Raw genomic sequence first — 22,543 nt, 5'->3', positions numbered from 1 at the left:
TCCGAAATGCTACTTCTGTAGCCAGTTTAGGAGCTGCCTGGCCTGAAACACATGTTCTGCTTGCAGGAAGAAGGGACACTACAGGAAAGTATGTAGGTCCCAACCTTCGTCCAGCAGCTCCATGTGTGGCTGGCAGCCACTGCCATCTTGGACCGCGTCACTTCCAGCGCCACTTCCAGTCGAGAGGAATGGATTGGCAGGACCATGGGGATGGCAAGCAAGGACAACACCACATCTGGTATCACTTCTGGCAGAGAGGAGCAGCACCACATGCGTGGCATGGGGGCAGCCATCTTGGGGGTACCTCCAAACCAGTACGACAGCAGTGAATCGGACAAGGACCAGGCATTGACCTCGATCATCCTGGACCAGGAAAGCCCAAATCAGCTAGCTAAGGCCATGAGGATATTGAGGCACAAACCACAAACTGTCTATTTGATACTGGAAGCATGGAGACCTTCATTCACCCGGGCACAGTACAGCACTGCTCCCTCGCAGTGTCTCCAGTTAAGTGCAAAATTGATTTGGCCTCCAAATCCTAGTCAGCCGAGATTCATGGCAGCTGCACTGTGACATTGACCTTACATGGCACTAAGTACAAGAACTTTAAACTCCTTATCATGCCCCTGCTCTGTGCACCAGTCATACTGGGACTGGACTTCCAGTGCCAACTCAAGAGCATGCAAATTCAATTTGATAGGCCCCAACTCTCCCACCCCCCCACCCCGCCATGGTCCACAACTAACAATTTTTAAACCACCTGCCCTCCCCTCTAAACATGACCTGCAGCCTGTCCACCCTCCAGGTCCCACCACTGCCCCATTTGAGAACCTCACCCCCGACTGCAAACCTGTCACCACCAAGAGCAGGGGATACAGCCCTGGGGGCAGAGCCTTAATTAAAGCAGAAGTTAGATGACTTCTGGCTGAGGAGATCATAGAACCCAACACCAGCCCATGGGAGGGCACAGGTGGTAGTGGTAAAAAGTGAAAAGAAACTCCACATGGTCATAGAGTACAGTCTGACTATAACCTGATTTATCCAGCTGGATGCCTACCCCTCCTCCTCATCGCCGACATGGTGAATGAGATCGCCCAGTACCGGGTCTTCTCAACCACCGATCTTAAGTCTGAATACACCATTCCACCCAGAGGTCATCCAATACACTATGTTCGAGGCAGATAGCCACCTCTACCACTTTCTCCAGGTCCTCTTTCGGGTCACCAATGGGGTCTCCATCTTCCAGAGAGAGATGGACCGGAGAGTGGATGATTAAAGGCTAAAGGCCACATTTCCCTATCTGGACAACTTGACCATCTGCGGCCATGACCAGCAGGATCATGGCGTTAACCTACAAAAGATTTTCCAGATGGCCATAAGTTTCATCCTCCCATATAACCAGAAGAAATGCATGTTTCACACTTCACACCTGGCAAGTGGAGAATGGTGTCATTGGGCCTGACCCTGACCGTATGTGCCCTTTGCTAGAACTCCCACTTCCCCACATCCTCAAGACCCTGAAAAGGTTCTTGGGGTTATTTTCTTATTATGCCTAGTGGGTCCCTAATTATGCAGACAAACACCATCCCATGGTGAAAACAACCACCTTCCCTCCGTCAACAGAAGCCTCAGGGGTGGCATCGCCATAATGACGAGACATACTGTGGATGAATCCAGGTGGAAAGTGATGCGTCCGACTCTGCCCTGCATGCCATGCTCAACCAGGCAGGCAGGCCTGTGAAATGTTTTCCCGTACTGTCCAAGGCCCTGAACTCCTGCACCCTGCCATTGAGAAGGAGGCCCAGGCCATAGTGGAAGCTATGCGCCACTGGAGGCACTACCTGGCTGGCAAACTGTTCACCCTGCTGACTGACCAATGTTCAATAACTTTTATGTTCAATAACAAACAGCGGGGAAAAATTAAGAATGACAAGATACTGAGATGGAGAATTGAGCTATCTACCCTCAACAACAAGATCTTTTAACAGGTTGGGAAGCTCAACGAGACCCCTCCCCTCAACCCCGATGGCCTGTCACGAGGGACATGCCCCAACACGCAGCTGGACTGCATCCAAGCCCTCCACAGCAGCCTCTGCTACCCAGAGATCACCAGGCTCTACCACTTCGTTAGAGCCTGCAACCTCCCTTACTCCGTTGAGGACTTCAGGAAACCGACCCAGAGCTGCCCGGTCTGTGCCGAAGGCAAACCTCAATTCTACCGGCCAGAGAAAACTCACCTGATTAAAGCCACCTGCCTTTTTGAATGCCTGATTATGGACTTCTGTCTGGGACCTGGCACCAATCAGTACACCCCCACCCCATGACCACCAGTGATGTAACCAGGCACCCGGCCCCACTAATTGCACCCAGTGCCCTTCCCCAAACACAGACCAAACAACCCCACAGTCCTATTAACTCCTCTCCGCCACTGGAGACCCATCCTGTCATGCAAAACACCTCCCAGGAGAAAACAGTTGAGCCATAGCCGGCACTGCGTCGATCACAATGAGAGATGAGACCACCGGACAGGCTGGACCTGTAATGGACATTGATCCACTTCATCCTGCCAGACTCTGTATTAAAAGAAGTGGAGAATGTGGTGGGACTGTCTGTATGAATTTACTGTATGGGCTGGCCCACCCCTGCACCTGTGACTCCTTCCCTCACATCCCCATAAAGGCTGTTAAGCCAAACCTCTCCTTCAGTTCCTGCTTGGAATTGGGCCAACAACATGTGAAACGGTCTGATGATTTATGGTGATTAAAACCTATTAATTACTACTTCTAGTCTAATGTGGTTAATTGATCGTGCATCAATAAGGTAGGCTCCTACCATGAAAGACATCTACAACATTGAATGTAGGCAAAAGGCAATGAACATTGTGAAGGTCTCCACACACCCCTTAAGGAAACTGTTTATCCTTCTGGTAGGAGGTATTGCAGCACTAGGGTTCATACGCCCTGAGGTTTTCCCCCAGGCCATCAGACTCCTGCATTCCCAGAACATATGTGCACAGAGTACTCTGGGTACTCTAACAGTATGCGTCCTAATATTTAAAATGTTATTGTATCTAACTTCTATCTTAACTTATATTTATGTAAACATGCTCTGTGGTTCTATCACTGTGTGTGCATGATATAAATGATAAATAAAGATGACTTGACTTGAAGAGGACAAAATGAGAGTAAAGCATCCACAGAATCTAGGAAGTAGAATTGTTCCTTGGTCAAGGAATAATCTCCCACCTGTTCATGTGTGTAATGATATACCACTAGCCTACTGCAGGGAGCAACCTATGTACCTGAAGAAGAGCACTGGAGGACAAGGCAACCCCTGACTGGCTGTCAATCAGCCGATCTGAATGGACCAAGCCTCACCAGGTCGGCAGCCAATCACCCTCCAAGATATAAGCTAGATTCAGCCCTTCGAAACCAGTCTCAAAGTTTGCAACAACATTCTCATAGCCAGCTCTGTGGAAGTTTATGTTGAATAAAGCATGTAGAACAGACTTTTATGTTTTGTGTGTTTGCTTCTGTTCGATAGTGCAACACAATGTGTGGGTTCAAAAATGTCTTAAATGTTGCTATTTAATCAGCTTCCACCATCTCCTCTGGCAGTGTATTTCAGGTGCTGAACACTCGCTATGTCACACATTTCATTTAAATATTTCCCTCTCACCTTAAATCTGTGCCCTCTAGTATCCCTCCACCATGGGGGAAAAAGACCTTATCTATGCTTCCCATAATTTTATGTACGTTGATCAGCTCGCTCTTCAGCTCCAATGCTAGGAAAATAAATTTCCAGTTTGCTCAAACTCTCCTTTAAACTCATACTTTCTCATACAAGTGGCATGGTTGCCGCAATGCCATTATAGAGCCGAGAGATCAGGGCCGGGGTTCTACGTTCTCCCTATTTCTGCGTGGGGTTTCCCTGGGGGCTCCGGTTTCCTCCCACCGTTTGAAACACGCTGGTTGTAGGTTAATTGAGTGAAATTAGGAGGCATGGACCCGTGGGCCGAAAGGGCATTTTACCGTGTTGTATGACTAAATTTATGAATTTAAAACATCCCAGTGAGCCTCTCCAAAGCCGCCACATCCTTTCTTTGGTGTTGAAATCAGATCTGCAGACACAATACTCCAACTTCAATTTCAAGTTTATAATCATCCGATTGTATATATACAAACAAATGAAACAAAATTTCTCCAGACCCTAATGCATATAAAAAACACAAACATACATAAAGATCACAAAAATAATCAAAATAAATTCTTCTAAATATTTTGGATGATTGTCGCAAATACAGGATACTGTTCATCAGTCTCACAGCCTGTGGGAAGAAGGGATTCCCACCTGATTTTCATCCTCCTGTACTTTCTTTTTGATGGTATTGAATAAGAAAGCATGCATGGGCTGTGATTGTGGTTGACACAAAATTGCTGCAAAAACACTAAGTCAGGGAGTGTTCTTTATGTAGCACATAACCAATATTTTGGGCCTCAGCCCTTCATCAAGGGATGAGCAAAATTCAGACAGCTGCCTCACTAAAATGGGCAGGGGCAGCTCTCTGAATGGAGAGGGAAGGGAACACAGAGCTGAAGGAAAGGAGACAAAGGGATGGGGAAGAGAGGAAGATGGGGGAGCAGCCTAACAGAACCGGGGAAGTCGATGTTAACGCCATCCGGTTGGAGAGTGCCCAGATGGAATATTAGGTGTTGCTCCTTCAATTTATGAGTGGCCTTGGTTAGGCAGTGCATGAGATAATGGACAGATACAGAGCCCTGCATAATCTTTGGGACAAAGACACATTTTTGCCTTTATTTGCCCCTGTGCTCCACGGTTTGAAATTTGTAATCAAATAATTTACATGATTATAATGCACATTTCTGATTATTTGTACACATTTTGGTTTGCCCATGTAGAAATTACAATACATTTTATACATAGTCCCCTCATTTCAGGGCACCATAATATTTTGGTCATTTGGTTTCACAGGTGTTTGGATTACTCAGGTAGGTTTAATATCCTCATTGGTGCAGGTATAATAGAGTTAGGCTTGCTTCTAAGCTTTTGATCACCTTTGGAGTCTGTAGATGCCATTTTTCAACATGAGGACCAGAGTTGTGCCAATGGTAGTCAAGAAGCCAGTATGAGGCTGAAAAATAAGAATAAAACAGTAAGAGATATCGCCCAAACCTTAGGATTACCTAAATCAGCTGTTTGGAACATCATTAAGATGAAAGAGTGTACTGGTGAGCTCAGTAATCACAAAGGGACTGGTAGGCCTAGGAAGACACCCCACTGCTGACGACAGAAGAATTTTCATCATAATGAAGAAAACTCTGCAAGCGACAGTTCAGAAACAGTCTTCAGGAGGCAGGAGTGGACGTGTCAATGACTACTGTCTCCAGAAGACTTCACAAACAGAAATACAATGCAGATTTCCCTCCACCCCCATCAACTCTGCCCTCACCTACATATCCTCCATTACCCACAATTCTTCCCTGCCTCCCTCTTCTCCCACACAAAACAAGGACAAGATTCTTCTGTTCTCACCTACGACTCCACCCAACATACCTTCCTCTGCTATTTCCACCACCTCCTACGTGATCCCATCACCAGAAACATCCTCCCTTTTCCTCCCTTCTTTGCTTTCCATAGGGACCACTCTTTCATCCATTCTTCCCTCCCCACTAATCATCCCCTTGGGACCTACCCTGGTGACAGCAGGAGATGCTCTACTTGCAACCACACTTCCTCCCCCAGCACCATTCGGGGCCCCAAACAGTCCTTCCAAGTGAAGCCACACTTCACTTGTGAATCTGCAGGGATCATCTACTGCATCCAGTGCTCCCACTGTGGTCTCCTCTACATTGGGTGCAGACTGGTAGATCACCTTGTTGAGCACCTCGGCTCTGAATGCCGCAATAGCGTGGCTCTCCCAGTGCCCACCCATTTTAGTTCCCCATCCCATTCCCTTGCCGCCATGTCTGTCCGTGGCCTCTTGCACTTACCAGACTGAGATTACCCGTAAATTGAAGGCACAACACTTCATGGGCCAGTTGGCCACACTCCAACTGGATGGCATCAACATCGACATCTCTGGTCTCATCAAGTTCGACATCATCAATATCAACATCATCTCATCAGCATCATTATCAACATCGACATCTCTGGTCTCCATTAGGCACCCTCTCCCCATCTTTTCCTGTGTCCCCTTTCCTCCAGCTCTCACTCTCTCTGTCCCTCCTCCCACCCTCCCTCGCTCTCTCTGACCCATTCTCTCTCCCTCACTCTCCATCTCTCTCTTCCCTTTGTTGTCTCCTTTCTCCCAGCTCTGCTTTCAAATGCAACCCCTCTTTCCCCAGTCAATTTTCATCTTGCCCCTCTCTCCTGTGTCCCATCCACATTTAATTGACACCTTTTGTCTGTTGGTCTGTACTTCTGTACCTTGAAGAAGGTAAAGTAAAAAAGTTGGTTAACTATCTTTTCGTCCTACTATATATGGAGGCTGTGAAACATGCTGAGTGTTCCTTCAGCATTTCTTAGTGGAAGGTATTCAACCTGGCAGTAAGGGAACCATCATTGCCGGTGACCTGTAAGATTGGCTTGTAGTCAGAGATTGTTTGAATACCCTGCATTATATGCTGCTCATGTTGCTGGTGTCGCACAGGGTTCTCTGTGCACATAGCCGTGCTTTGCCTTCCTGATTGGATAAGAGACTTTACAGATCTTCATGCTGACTCGTCTCCCAACCTGAAAGCAGTGTTATGAGCCCTGAACGATGCACAAACCTTCGTGTCTAGCCATGGTTTTTGGTTTGTCTTGGCTATGTTAGGTTTGATCACCATGACCTCCTCAATTCACTTGCTTATATAGCTAGTCACTGTGCCCACATACTCATCAATGCTGATGTAGCCATTGTAGGTGGCCAGCTCCCTGAATGCACTCCAGTCCATGGTTTCCTTGCAGTTCTGCAACACTTCTGTGACTTCCTCTGGCCAGGTCCTGAATCTCCCTGTGAATTGGCTTGACTCAAAATTAAAACATGAAAGTCTGCAGACACTGTAGTTGAAGTAAAAACACAGCGAGGGAGAAACCCAGCAGGTCAAACAATGTCCTTTATATAGCAAAAATAAAGATACATAACTAATATTTCAGGCTTGAGCCCTTCATCAAGATTTCACTCGTTTTACGAGTGGTCTGTTAACATGGATTAACAGAATGGATATATGGTCTGAGCATCCAAGGTGGGGGCAGGAGACAACCTTGTAGGTCCAGGGTCATTCGAGTAGACCAGATCGAAGATATCCTCTCCCCTGGTTGCAAAGTTGACATAATGTTGGAACTTACGCCTGTTTTTAATTAAATGTGATTGAATTCATTGACAGCTATTATCAGGGTGAGTTGCCTGGGGTTCACAGAAGGGTCTGTAAAGCTCTTTCAATGCTCCCCCACTATCTGCAGAAGGAGGAACATAACTACTGTAATTAGTTTGGCTGTGAATTTCCTAGTTAAGTTGAAGGGCCTGCACTTCATTATTAAGAGCTCGATCTCTGGTGCGCAGTGAGTCTTTATTACAGGGATATTTTGTATAGCAATCCTTGTTGACACAGCCCTCATCCTCGAGTCTTACCAGGAGCAGAAGTATTTCTATCTGCCAGAAAGGAGATAAGGCCTTCTAATTGGATAGCCAAATCCAGAGTGCAATCCTGGAGCCATAAAACCATAGAACCATAGAAGGCTACAGCACAGAAAACAGACAATTCGGTTCTGCTAATCTGTGTCGACCACCATTCTGCTAATCCCACTGACCTGCTCCCATTCCATATTCCTCCAATCCTCTCCCATCCATATATCTATCCAATTTATTCTTAAAAATTAAGATCGAGCCCACATTCACCACATCAGATGGCTCATTCCACATTCTCACCACTCTCTGGGTGAAGAACTTCCCCCTAATGTTCCCCCTAAATCTTTCCCCTTTCAGATTAAAACTATGACCTCTCGCATCTATCTCACCCAATCTAAGTGGGAATAGCCTACTCACATCCACTTGATCCATACCTCTCATAATCTTGTAAACCTCAGTCGAATCTCCCCGCATTCCTCTTCACTCCAAGGAACAAAGTCCTAACCTGTTGAATCTTTCCCTGTATCTCAACTCTAGAAGACCTGGCAACATCCTAGAAAATCTTCTCTCCATTCTTTCAATATTATTGATATCCTTCCTGTACTTAGGTAACCAGAACTGCACACAATATTCCAAATTTGGCCTCACCAATATCTTAAACTTCAATATAATATCAATACTCTTATTTATAAAAGCTAAGATGCCAGAAGCTTTCTTTACAATCCTGTCCACCTTTGCTCCTCCACATTCCTGTGCCCGACCATTTACTGTATATGTTCTACCTTGGTTTGCCCTTCCAAAATGCATCACCTCACACTTGTTTGCATTAAACTCCATCTGCCATTTTTTGGCCCATTCTCCTAGTTGGTCCAGATTTCTCTGCAAGCTTTGAAAATGCTTTGCTGTCCACAGCACCTCCAACCTTGCTGATCCAATTTACCACATTATCATTCAGATCATTGATATAGACAACAAACAAACAACAAACAACAATGATCCCAAAACAGATCCCTGAGACACACCACTAGTTACAGCCTCCAGTCTGAGAAGCAACCATCTACTACCACTCTCTGTCTTCTCCAACAAAGTCAATTTCAAATCTAGTTTTCAACATGTTTGTTGCTGCTGACCTCCATTCCATACATGAGCGTAGTAGCCCCCTCCCCCACCACTCCCCGCATCCCCTTCCCCCCCATCCATTTCCCTGCAGCTGTAGGTAATCCAGTTTATTTTTGGGAGATCGTATATTTGCAAGTGAAATTGTCAGGAGCGCAGTCCTCCATGGATTCATTTTGAGTTTTACTTGAATAACACTTCTGTTTCCTTGCATGCCATTTACAATCACCCAACTTTCTGAGAATACAGCCAAACTAAAGTTTTATTTAGCTACAACATAAATTTTACACAATGCCCCAACGAATGAAGGCAGGTGAGTTAATGTGCCTCATTTACCCCTTGTATACTTGTGTAACTATGTTCAGGGAATAGGAGACTTCCACCCTAAGATGCATCAATGCTCTTAAGGGCTCTGCATTTTTCTGAACACCTTCCTCTTACATTAGCTCAGTTGTTTTCAAATGTTTTCTTCCCACTCACATCCTACCTTAACCAATCCCTTATTGGCATAGGGAATACTTAAGGTGGGATGTGAGAGTGGGAAGAAGTTTGAAAACCTCTGCATTGGACCAACAAATGGCCTGCCACTTCACCTTCCATAATTCTAACTCATCTTTCTCCTGTTATATTCTTTGACAACACAACAGTGATCCCAGCACTGAACTCTGTGGAACTCCACTGGTTATGGTCTTCCAGCCGATGATACACTCCTGGAGGGTTGGCTTTGTAAGTGAGGCCCTCATTTTACTCTTATGGTTAATGGAATTATTGAGATGGCGCTTCAATACCTTACCTTCCACCTTTTTTGGTAAATATATGCTCCAAGCAAATCAACAGCAATATGGTAGCTCTGCTAGTTTAGATCTTAGGGCTCTTGTTCTAAATAGTTCACTCGTTGTTATTTTTCCAAGAAGCTTGGTGATGAAATGTACACTATCTTGACTGTTATTAGCAATCTTGATTCAGATCTGATTTATGTGTTTAATCCTGATTAAAGACAAGGAGTTGCACCTAACCTCATCAATTGGATCCCCAATTGTGATACTGACTAAGCCGCCACCAACCTTTCCTCTCACCTACTCCCTGCTGCACACCCACACTCATTTGCCCTCCACCCAACCCATCTCGGTGAGTCCGCTCCCACCATCCAGGTTAACAGTTGATTAGTCATCTTGGCATCCTGAACATGTTCCCTCATACAACACAACAAGCCAACTAATTTAATTGCTGGTTCATTATAGGTAATATATGACAGGCACGTTACATACAAGTCAAGTAAACTATTTACTTACAAGTTATGTAAACTATTTACTCATTAGGATGAAGATATTCTTTTCTTAATAGCTACAGAGGATATTTATTATATTGCTGAATAAAGAGACACTTATGATTTAGTGGAATTTATTTTTGAATGCATATTTAAAATGGTTGAATTCAGAAGATATGTTTAAGCCTAAATGACCACATCCGCCCACAGAACTGCATTCCTACAGAAAACAAGTTGCTTTAACTTGTTCAATGTTTATGGATGGATCTTCATAGACTAAACTCAAGGAAGCTTCAGAGTTCCTGAAAGCCCCCCAGAATATACAAACAGAAGTTCCAGTGTAAACAGAATGAGGTAGGTATGGTGGATAGGTTTGCTACGTGAGTAACAGACTGCACTTTCAATGCATGCAAGTTATGGAAACAGGTCAGCCAGGATCAGACTTAACATCCCTGTGACATTTAGTAACCCTTTAATTTTGATTAATAAGTGCGTCATTTTATTTTTGAACATAAATTTGATCTAAAGTCTTGGCTGAGAATATTTTTGTATGACTATTTCTGGTACACAGCTAGAACTTCAGTGTATCAAGTCTGACATACTCTGGCTGTGAAGTTGAAAGAGAGGAAAAATACAGATGGACAGTTCAGAGCTTTCTGACCTCTGCTCCTGGAACGCATCAGACAGTATTGAATCTCATCATTCCATTGACATTTGGATTTGGTAGCCATGTCTGGATCAGATTTGTGCTGACATCTGGAATGTCAGTGATGCTCACTTCCTTCCCCTTCCTGAGAGCTTCATGTAGGTAATAGGTGGTGTTTGGCTGTGTTGGATTGACGCACATCTTTATGGTGCAGTTTATCATATTGGTGAGCAGATACCAATATCCTTTTGGCGTGAGATAAGGTTTGCTGGGAAGATGCACTATCTTCACCCTACATCTGGTTTATTGCCAACATGAATCGATGGAAGGATGGGCTGCCTTCACTGTTGTTTACAAGTGCAAGAAACAATCAAACATATAGCTGCCAATTAAACATTTTTTAAATTTAAATTTAGACATACAGCAAGGTAGCAGCCATTTTGGCCCATGAGCCCCTGCTGCCAAATTTATACCCCATTAACCTACAACTCCTAATACGTTTCGAACAATGGGAGGAAACCGGAGCCCTGGGGAAACCCCACGCAGATACAGGAAGAACGTACCAACTGCTTACAGACAGCGTGGGATTCGAACTCAAGTCCTAACCGTTGGTGCTGTAACAACATTGCACTAACTGCTACACTAACCATGCTGCAGTGTATGGTCACACACTTCTATTTCGGTCAACAGAATTAAATGTATGGAATGGAGGTCAGCAGCAACAAATATAATTTGCTAAGTGCACTGAACTGCTTTAAAATGAACTTTCGCTGACACATTTAGTCATCGAGCTCAGAAACAGCCATTGGTTTATCTGTACACAGGCGGTTCCAAGAGTGGATCCATTGATTATCACACCATCACACAATTCCAAGTGATCTTCTCCACTGTTTTTGTATGTGTGCAAATCATATGGTAAACATCATGATATTCTCAGGTGTAAGCATCACATTCAATCAGAATTGTGTCCTCTTGTTTTGAAACACTTCACGAAAGCAGGTGCTACACACACTCCCAGCTTTGTTCAATTATGCTGAAATATAGATAACATTACAAACAGTTAACTCCAAAAATATTCATACTTAAGCTACTTGACGTTCTCCCCGTGTCTACGTGGGTTTGCTCCGGTTTCCTCCCTCTGTTCTAAACATAGCAGTTATTGGTCAATTGGGCGTACATGGGTGGCACAGGTTCATGGGCCGAAAGGACCTGTTACCATGCTCTATGTCTAAATATTTTTCTTTTTAATAATTAAGGCAAATAAACAGTGAGAAATTGCTGCACCTACCTACAAGATAATATTAAAACAGAAAGTCAACATTGAACATCTGTCTTAAAAACCTGATTGAGATTTTTGAGGAGGTGACAAAGGTGGTTGATGAAAGTAGGGCTGTCAATTTTGTCCACAAGGACTTTAGTCAGTCCTTCATAGTAGGCTGGTCCTGAAGGTAAAGATGTGTGGGATACATGCTGAATTGAGTTTAGATTCCACATTAGGATACCCATAGAAGATAAAAGGTAGTGGGTGTCACTCTGGTTGAAGGTTCCATGGCGAGTGGTGTTCTGTATGGGTGGGTTCCGAGACCCCTGTTGTTTGTGATGTATGTACATGACTTGAAAGAAATTGGAAAATGTTAATAATGTTATAGCACAAAAATTGGTGGTGTTGTGGACGGCTATCAAAGGATACAGATCAGTTGCAGATATTGGAGATGACATGGCAGATGGGGTACAATACAAGCAAAGTGAGGTACAGCACTTTGGGATGTGAAAAACAAGAAGTATACAGTTAATGGGTGCACTCCTAAATGCATTGATGTACTAATTACAAATTATAAATTCGCTGATAATACCATAGTATCAACACGAAGGGGATACAGGAGGGAGATTAAAAACTTGCTGAATTGTGTACCTTGCACACAATGTTACCAAATCCAAGGAGCTGATTATTGACTTCAGGAAGGGAAAACCAAGAAAAAAAACCAGAGGAGTATGATCCACTGATCATTGGAAGATCAGAGGTGGAGAGGGTGCACAAATTTAAGTTCTTGGGAGTCACTATCTTAGAGGATCTTTGCTGGACCCAACACACTAATGGCATCGTGAAGAAAGTAGCACTTCTACTTCCTAGGGAGTTGCAGAGGTTTTGTATGGTATTGGAAACACTGGCAAATTTCTATAGATGTGAGGTAGAAAGTGTGCTGACCAGCTGCCTCACAGTCTGGAATGGGATCATCAATTCCCCTGATTGCAACAATCATCAAAGATCCACACTACCCAGCACATTCTCTGTTCTCATGGCTGCCATCAGGAAAAAGGTATAGGTGCCGCAAGACTCGCACCATCAGGTTCATGAACAGCTGCTCCCCCCTCCTCCATCAGACTCCTCCTCAACTACAAACTCAATCTTCTTGAGTACAGTTTTTTGGACTACCAATGTGATAGTTCTGTCTCAGCCTTGTGTATGTACTGTATGTACTCTGACAACATATCTGAACTTTGATGGACTGGTGATCCAAGTCCATAGCTTCTTCATAGTGGCCACACCAGTAGATTCTTTATTTCTTTACTAACAGTAGTCTTTGTCTTCATTTTTTAACACCTCCCTGTAGAGCGCGTTAAAAGAATCAAAGGCTTGTTGATCCAAACCAAGGTTTTTATTAACTAGAAGACTGGAGCGTATCACATGTAGGTCGACCAGTCCAGAATGACCTGGTCTGGCTAGGAGTGACCCTTTAAGACCTGCCAGTAGGTGTGGCTATGCTCTCAGCCAATCACAATCATCTTACACTACAATCTACACATTGGTGATAGAATCTGTACTATCACACCCCCCAGTCATTTTCAATCTCAATCTGTATGACATGCTTCTCTACCTGACCCTCCTGCCCCCTTTTTTCTCTGCTCTCTCTCTCAAAGAGAGTCTGGTACTCGCCAATCATACATGCACCACACGGTAACAGACCATTTTGTGCCGCCCAATTACCCTACAACTCCTGGTATGTTTCAAAGAGTGGGAAGAAACTGGAACTCCCGGCGAAAACCCACGCAGACACGGGGAGAAGGTACAAACTCCTTACAGACAGTGCGTGATTTGAATTCCGGCCCCAATTGCTGGTGCTGTTACGGGCTTTGCGCTAATCGCTCTGACCATCATCCGTCATCCTTCCTGGTTCACTGATCTCCTACTGGCCTCGGTCCAACCTCTCCCATCCTGTCCACATTATACTGGCTATCTCCCTCTGCACTTTCAGTCTTGATGAATGTTCCAACCCAAAACGTCGACCATTCTTTTTCTTCCACTGATGCTGCTCAACCTACTAGGTTCATCCAACAGGATGTTGTGTGCTCTAGATTCCAGCCTCTGCAGTCTCTTGTCTGACTCATTCCTTGGTTTTGTTTGTGTTTTTTTAAAACTTTCATGTGGAATATACAGTTAGGAGGGTGATGATTCATCCCATTGACTTCATACCTAGCTGAAAGCAGATATTCATTTTGGGTCAGTCCATAGTGATGGCAGCTGAATTTTCATTTTGTTACGTTTGTGCCATCATCAACCTTTCAGGCTCTCATTTTCAGCATCCTCACTACTCCTTGCCTTCTCCTTCCTTTTAATATTTCTGCCAATCTTCTTCTTTCCACCAATTATTCACAGCCTGGTAAGGAAACCAGGTCCTTCCTGTTCACTTTCTCTAAGCTTCATACCCCAGTGCGGCTGCATTCCAGGTGCCATTGTTGCCAGGAAGACTAACCAATATCCAAAGTTCAGATTGTCACTCTCACTCTCACTAGTCACCGAGTGAATCATTGCGCCCATCTACGGATTTTCATTCCATTCAACGATTTATTGTCACGGGCACCAAGATATCGTGTAAAGCTTTGCTCCTCATGCAAGTCAACCATACCTCAAGTGCAGCAGGTAGCGCAATAATCAAACGAAAGTGTAGGGGCATAGCAAGCTAAAAGGTGTGGGGTGTTGGGAAGCTCAGAACAATTGCAGGAGATAGAGCAACGGACAGGTAAACAATGCAGGGGCATTATCTTTAAATCTATGGCTGGACAGAAGACAAAGTATATACCCTTCGATTAATTCTGGCCTTCAGACTCTCTGATTTTAAAGAGAACAGTCCTCAGTGGGTTGCTGTGATTTTTTTTATATATATTGGACCTAGAGGGAAGGTTGACAATGGTATTGACTTAGTAGCCATGGTGGCCTGCCATAACGACTTGAGTTCCTTGAGAGCTATTACCGGGATAAAGGATAACATTGTGCAATGAAGTCATTACAGCTCCATGGAACTGCTGCAATGATTTCTGATCCTCAAAAACAACTTCTATAATCAAGACCACCAACAAGATTTTTATAAAAAAACAGACTTCCTCTATCCTTTCTGTTTTCCTCTGGAAATTGGGGCTGGAGTGCCAAGCCCATCTGTGATCATTTTTACCATTGTAATTGCTTATTCTAAATGCTAACAATGTAACTCTTAGCAAGGCTTTTGTAACTGAGAACTGTTTGTTCAGTATCTGCATCCACTTTTAAGGAATTATTTATTAAAAGCAAACACGGAAGTGGCAAGCCTGAGTTTTTCCCATGATATTTCACCTGTTTTCTTCTTAACTCCTTTTCTGAATTGCCCAGGATTTTGTCAAAGTTATTTTCAAAATGTAAGTTTCCTCCAGAGCAGTGCTCCATAGGGTCATAAAATCCTTAATGAGAGGAAAATTGTTGGCACTTCTCTCATTACACCACAGTTCTTCGGCACGGTTGGCGGAGTGGTTAGCGCAACGCCTTTACAGTGCCAGCGATCGGGACTGAGGTTCAAATCCCTCCCTGTTTGGAAGGAGCTTGTACATTCTCCCCAGGTCTGCATGGGCTTTCCCCGCGGGCTCCGGTTCAAAATGTTTCAGGGGTTGGAGGTTCATTGGGTATAAATGGGCAGCGCAGCCTCGTGGGTCAAAAGGGTCTGTTACCGTGCTGTCTGTCTACATTTCTAAAAATTTCAAATTTAAATTTAAATTTAAAATTTAACTCCAGAACTGGAACTTTTTAATGCTGCAAGCAGTCTTATTACAGATTGACAAACTCTGCTCCCCTCGAAATCTAATTGTATATATGTGGATTATCAGAAGGCTTAAAAGTGTGAAAGTACACACCAGTTGGCATAAAGACAGTTTAAATTTAAATTTAAATTTAAGACAGTTTCTTCCCCACAGCCATTATACTTCATTAACCCCATATGTCATGCTAGGAAGAGTATCAGGTTCGGTGGGTTCCCAGTGATGAGTCTGGACACAAATGTTATAATCACATGCAACTTTTACTAACAAATGGGAAACAAACAGGGGAGGATGTTAAATACTACTCGATCACTATTTCACTTAAGTGATGGTATAGACATTCACCTCAGACTTCAGTTAGACACCAAATATGGTAACCCTATGTTCGACCCATTCACACGCTACAAACAGGGCCTCACTCACACATGTATGGTTCCTTGACCAATGGGGTTGTGGCTCTGTGCGGATACCGATCTATTGCAGCTCAGCTTTAGTGTAGAGTATACCCTACCCATGACACTTCCGGCGATCTCCACAGCAGGAGTGGCTAGTAAATGCCCCCGCCAGGATCCTGGTCCCTCTGGGATTTGGATGCAACCCGTCCGGTTGGTACAGGTCTCACCTCCCCCCAAAAAATTCCCAGCAATCCAAGAACTCGAATTCCTGCCCCTTGTTCCACCTCTGTAGCCACGCATCCATCCTCCACCTAATACTATTCTTGTCCTCACTATCGCATGGTATAGGAAGAAATCCAGAGATTACCCCGCTTTGTGGTCTGTCTTCTCAGCTCCCTATATTCAATTTTCAGGACCACTTCACTCTTCCTCCCTAGGTCATTCATTGGTACCAACATGTACCACGACCTCTGACTCATTACCCTCCCCCACTTAGGATGTCATGGAGATGAGAAATTACATCCTGGATCCTGGCACCAGCTTTCTTTATCCTATCTGTTCTCCTGACCATCGAATCCCCTATAAACCTAATGTGCCAGAAGTACAGCTGTCACACTTCCTCAGCCTGATTGTATCCCACAACAGTTATATCCGGTTAGTTATATATCTGGTTTTAACTAGTTCTATCTGGTTTTATCCAGTTTTATTCAATTTGAACCAGTTCTATCTGGTTTTAACTGGTTTAAGCTGGTTTTATCCATTACAGTACAAATGGACCTCTCCTCTGCACCAATTTAAATGATCTCCACTAGTCCCATAAAGCCTATTGTTCCCCTCAGTCTTTGTCTGTGTCATTATTGGGGCTACTGATAGTGCCCAACACGGGGTTTAGGTGGTTTAAAAGGAATAGGATGGGTAGGAGAATGGGGGAGTAGCATAACTGGTCAGGGATAGTATCACAGCTACAGAAAGGGAGGACATTGCAGAGGGAGTGTCCACTGAGACAATGTGGATTGAAGTCAGAAATAGGAAGGGAGCTATCACTGTACTGAGAGAAGTCTATTGGTCCCCAAATAGCCCTCAGGACACTGAGGAGCAGATAAGCAGGCAGATTTTGGTATGTCATGGGAAATACAGGGTTGTAGTAATGGGTGATTTCAACTTCCCTAATATTGACCTGCACCTCCTGACTGTAAGAGGGCTGGATGGGGCTGAATTTGTCAGGTGTGTTCAGGAAAGATTCCTGACAGTATATAAACTGGTCGATGAGAGGAGAGTCTGTACTGGATCTAGTTCTGGGTAATGAACATGGTCTGGTGGTGGGTCTTCTTGGTGGGGGAGCATTTTGATGAGAGTGACCACAACTCACTTTGCTTCAGCAAAGCTATGGAAAAGGATAAAAATAGATAAAATAGGAAAGTGCTTAACTCAGTGGTTCCCAACCTTTTTCTTCCAACTCACATACCACTTTAAGTATTCTCAATGCCCATAGGTGCTTTGTTATTAGCAATGGATTGCTTAAGGTGGGATGTGGGTGGAAAGAAATAAATTTGAAAACCACTGTTTTAATCGTGCCTAATTGGCTTGTTATGTGCATGGTTTCATAACTCCAAAGGAAATGGGCCAATGAGAATTTTTCTCAAACAAACTATTTTGGTAACAATTGGGTCTAGAGCAGTGGTTCTCAACCTTCCCTTCCCACTCACATACCACCTTAAGCAATCCCTTACTAATCACAGAGCAGCAATGACATAGAGAATACTTAAAGTGGTAAGTGAGTTGGAAGAAAAAGGTTGGGAACCACTGGCTTAACTGGTGAAGGGCTAATTACAAAGGGATGAGGCATGAGTAAACTGGAAACAGATGTTCAAGGTGAAAGCTCAGAAGTAATGTGGAGGAAGTTGAGGGACCACTTGTGGTCAGTACAGGACAGGTTTATCCTATTTGGGACAAAGAAAAGATAGTAGGAAAAGGGAACTATGGCTAAGAAACAGGTGAGGCAACAAATCAACAGGAAAAAGGAGGCATATATTAGATATAGGAAGCTTATGTGAAGTATATGGTAGCCAGGAAGGAGCTTAAGAAAGGACTTAGGAGAGCTTGAAGGGGGCATGAGAAGGCCTTGGCATGTAGGATTAAGGAGAACCCCAAGGTGTTCTATGTGTATGTGAAGAACAGAAGGATGACGCGAATGAAGGTGGGGCCACTAAAAGATAAAGGAGGCAACATGTGCTTGGAGGCAGAAGAAGTTGGGGACGTCCTAAATTAATACTTTGCTTCAGTATTCACAAGAGAAAAAGACCTTGATCAGGCTGAGGTTGGAATAGAACAGGCCTGTGTGCTGGACAATGTGGAGATTAAGGAAGAGGAAGAGTTAGATCTTTTCAAAAACATCAAGATTGATAAGGGCCGGACGCAATATACCCCAGGTTGCTGTGGGAAGTAAGGGATAGCCAGAAGATTGGAGAATAGTTTAGAAAAGATAATAGGAAGAATCCTGAGAATTATAGACCCATGAGTCTTGTGTCAGGGGTGTGCAAGCTAATGGAGAGGATTCTTAAGGATAGGATCTATAAGCATTTGGAGAAGTCCAGTCTACTCAAGGATAGTCAGCGTGACTTTAAGAATGGAAGGTCATCCCTCATGAGCCTAATTGAGCTTTTTTGAGGAGGTGACAAAAGGAATTGATGAGGGTGGGGTGGTAGATGGGGTCGACATGGATTTTAACAAAGCATTTGACAAGGTCCCCCAGGAGAGACTCATCCAGAAAGTTATGAGTCACGAGATCAGTGGAGCCATGGCTGTCTGGATAAAAAATTAGCTTGACAGAAAAAAGCAGAGAGTAGTAGTGGAAGGAAAGTATTCTGCCTGGAGGTCGGTGACTAGTGGTAATCCACATGGATCTGTTCTGGGACCCCTGATCTTTGATATTTTTAGGAATGACCTGGATGAAGAGGTGGAAGGATGGGTCAGAAAGTTCGTGGATGACATGAAGGTTGGAGGAGTTCTTGGTAGACTTGGAGGTCGTCGAAGGTTACAAAAGGATATAGACAGGATGCAGAGATGGGCGTAAAAGTGGCAGATGGAGTTCAATCCAGATAAATGTGAGGTGATGCATTTTGGAAGGACAAACCAGAAGGCTGAGTACAGGGATAATGGTCAGTTACTTAAGAGTGTGGATGAACAGAGGGACCTTGGGGCTCAAATCCATACATCCCTCGAAAGTCACTGCACAGGTTGATAGGAGTGTTAAGAAGGCCTATGGGATGCTTGGCTTCATTAATGGGGGATTGAATTCAGGAGTAGAGAGGTCATGTTGCAACTCTACAAATCTTGGGTAAGACCACACAAAGTATTATTTGGAATGTAGAAGGATGGGAGGGGACATGATTGAGGTCTACAAGATTGTGAGAGGCATAGATAGGGTGGACAGACAGAGACTGTTTCACAGGAAAGAATAGCATACACCATAGGACATCTGTACAAAGTGAAGGGAGGGAAGATATTTACACAGATATTTGTGGGTGCCTGGAATGCCTTGCCGGTAATGGTGGTGGAGGCTGAAACATTAGGGGTATTTAAGAGACTCTTAGACACATGGATGAAGGAAAAGTGGAGGGACATGAGGTAGGGAGGGTTTAGTACCTTTTTTAGGAACATCGGAAGCCGAATGGCCTGTATTGTGCTGTAGTGTTCTATACTCCAAAACTAAAGTGAGATGGGAAAGTTCCATATGAGCCACTTCCTCATATATTTAACATATTATTGAGTTGTGAGCAAACCCTAATGGCATAGGTGTAGTCTCATAAGGTGCCCTTATTTAAGAAAGGAAGAAACCAGACACTTGTAATTAGCTTAACATTAGTTGTAGGAGAACTGTTGAAAGTCTTTATGAAGGTTGTGAAATATGATTACTTGAGACTTTGATGCTTATTAGGGAAGCCCAGCATGGTTTCAGGAAATGTATGTCAAGCGGCACTAACTAGCCTGAGCAAATAAGCAGAATAAAGGATCAAAAAAGTTCTGTTAATATTGATTGCATTGACTCCCAATACAAAACCTACAAATTACTGTAAAAGCATCTTGCTGAAAATCTGAGATTATTTGAGATTATAGAATGGCTATTTAAAACAATAAAAAAGCTGTGAACATCTGTGTTAGCAAGTTGCCAGAATGCATCGTTCAGACTAGAGTGTTGAAGAAAGGAAAGGGAGATCTGCTTTGGGATAATACTGTTCATGACCTCAGGATGTCCTGAAGCCAATCGAGTTACTGTTGGTAATATGACTGCATTCCTGTGAAGGGCACAGTTACAACTAACAGAATAACCAAAATTGGCCGTTTCCTTTCTCCGTTCAGCCTCGGTGAACCGGTTGACTTTTACAACAGTCAATGAAAATCAAAATAAAGCTGCAAATGTTGGAGATGCAGATGTTGCAGACTCTGACATAAGGTTCTCTTCCCACACACGATACCTGACCTGCTGAATGTTTCAAGAACCTTCTGTCTGATTGGGCTTGTGCACTCACAATAAAATCTCTTGAACTCACTTTCACAACTGCCAGGGTAGAAGGTCAATTTGTATCTTCTGAAGTCCTGCCCAGCTACGAAGGTTGCTGCTTGTACTCAGACAAGGAGTGGCGCAATTTGCAGTAGGAATGAGCCCCTGGTTCTATTTCACTATCTGGATATAGTAGATTTTCTTTAGCTGCCCTGGCTTATATTTTCGTTTCGATATTTTACTTCAAGAAGAAAAGAACATCTTCATATTCATGGGAATATTGGTTTATTTTTGTTTATTTTCCCTTGCATGAGCAACAATATTCAGCATTTGTAGCATGTTAGACCTCGAGAAGACCTATGGTCAAAGGTATCAGCCATTCAAAATGATTACATCAAAGCTGGAAATGAACATTTCAGTGTGAATAGGGAATGATCTATTTCTGCATTGGTTTAATTGGAATGCAATTCAAATAGCATGCAAGCTGGACTCTAGTAGAGAACAGATGGTATTTAAGAAGAAGATATCACTGATAACTCTTTCAGAATTTATTAGCTTACTGACAGATAGCATGGGGTACAGAGTAGCAGTTAAGATATAATGAGTTGTGCAACTTTGGGTATTAATATTTAGCTTAAAATAATCTTTATAATGTGTATTGGAGCAATAAAGCTCAGTGAAAGATAATTGAAGGAATATTGACATGGGGCTAAATGATGAATGACATTGAAACATCCCAAGCTATTTCCCCCAATGGTTTAATGTTGAATATAACCCTCTTCTCATCAGCAAGGCCTGTTCAAATCTTGATCTATTGTCATGAAACTCCAGGACTAAACGCCCCCAGGAGGCAACATTGTGATTGGTGTCAACATTTCATACAAGTTTGTAAACACTTAGGGTGACATGGAGCCTTCTGCTACAAATGGGATGGGTGACAGTGAACCAGAAGGTGTGGGAATAACACTTGCTGCCCTTTCCTCTCATTGCTGTTGCTTCATTGAGCTGCCAGTTTGTCTTCAGACCAAGCCATGTCAACACAAGTAGAAAGTCAAAGTCTTGTGATGTACATTTGATGATAGATTTGGATAATTCTGCTTCAGTGATCATCTTGTCTTGCACATTAGAACAATTCTCAATGTTTTAAAGGGATTCTCATCTGAAAATACTCAAATATTTGGGAGCCTGGCTTCATTTGCACAAAGGGTCTTTAATCTGAAACATTAACTCTGTTTCTTTTTACATTGATGCTGCCTGACCTACTCAGCTCCTTCGTTTCCTCCTTTAGATCTTCTAGGAAGTTTTGGTCACCGTTAACTATTTTTTAAGAAGATTGATTAAGGTGTAGGGTGGTCAATGTTGTCTAACTAGTTTTGAGTAATGCATTGATTCCTGCATGGAGGCTGGAGGAGGATTAAAACAGATGGGATCCAAGATAAGTTGACAAAATTAGCTTGGTGATACGAGGCAGTGGGTATTGATATGGAGCTTTTCTGATTGGACTTCAGTGATCAGAGATGTTCTGCAAGGATCCGTGTTAGGACAGTTCTTGTTTGTGATATTTATCCATGGGCCGGCATGGTGGCTGAAGCAGTTAGTGCAATCGGAATCAGAATTCGAATCCCGCCCTGTCTATAAGGAGTTATTTCGTTCTCCCAATGTCCACATAGATAGTGGGGAAGATTGAATTGACATTTTTGTGGTCCAGCAATCCAGGTTCAATCCTGTCCTCTGATGCTGTCTGTGTGGAGCTTGTAACAATATGGCTTTTGTGTGCACCCAAATCCCACAGACATGAACGTTGGTGGCCCTAATCTGTAGATGTGTGGATAGGATTAGTAGAAATAGTTGGTTAATAGTCAACACAAACTGCATGGGCTGAAGGCCTGTTTTGTGATCTATTTTCTTTCAATTTCATATCATGCTT

This window comes from Narcine bancroftii, chromosome 7 (genome assembly GCF_036971445.1).
Source record: "Narcine bancroftii isolate sNarBan1 chromosome 7, sNarBan1.hap1, whole genome shotgun sequence".
NCBI classification, from domain to species: Eukaryota; Metazoa; Chordata; class Chondrichthyes; order Torpediniformes; family Narcinidae; genus Narcine; species Narcine bancroftii.
Note: the sequence above shows the minus strand (reverse complement) of the source record.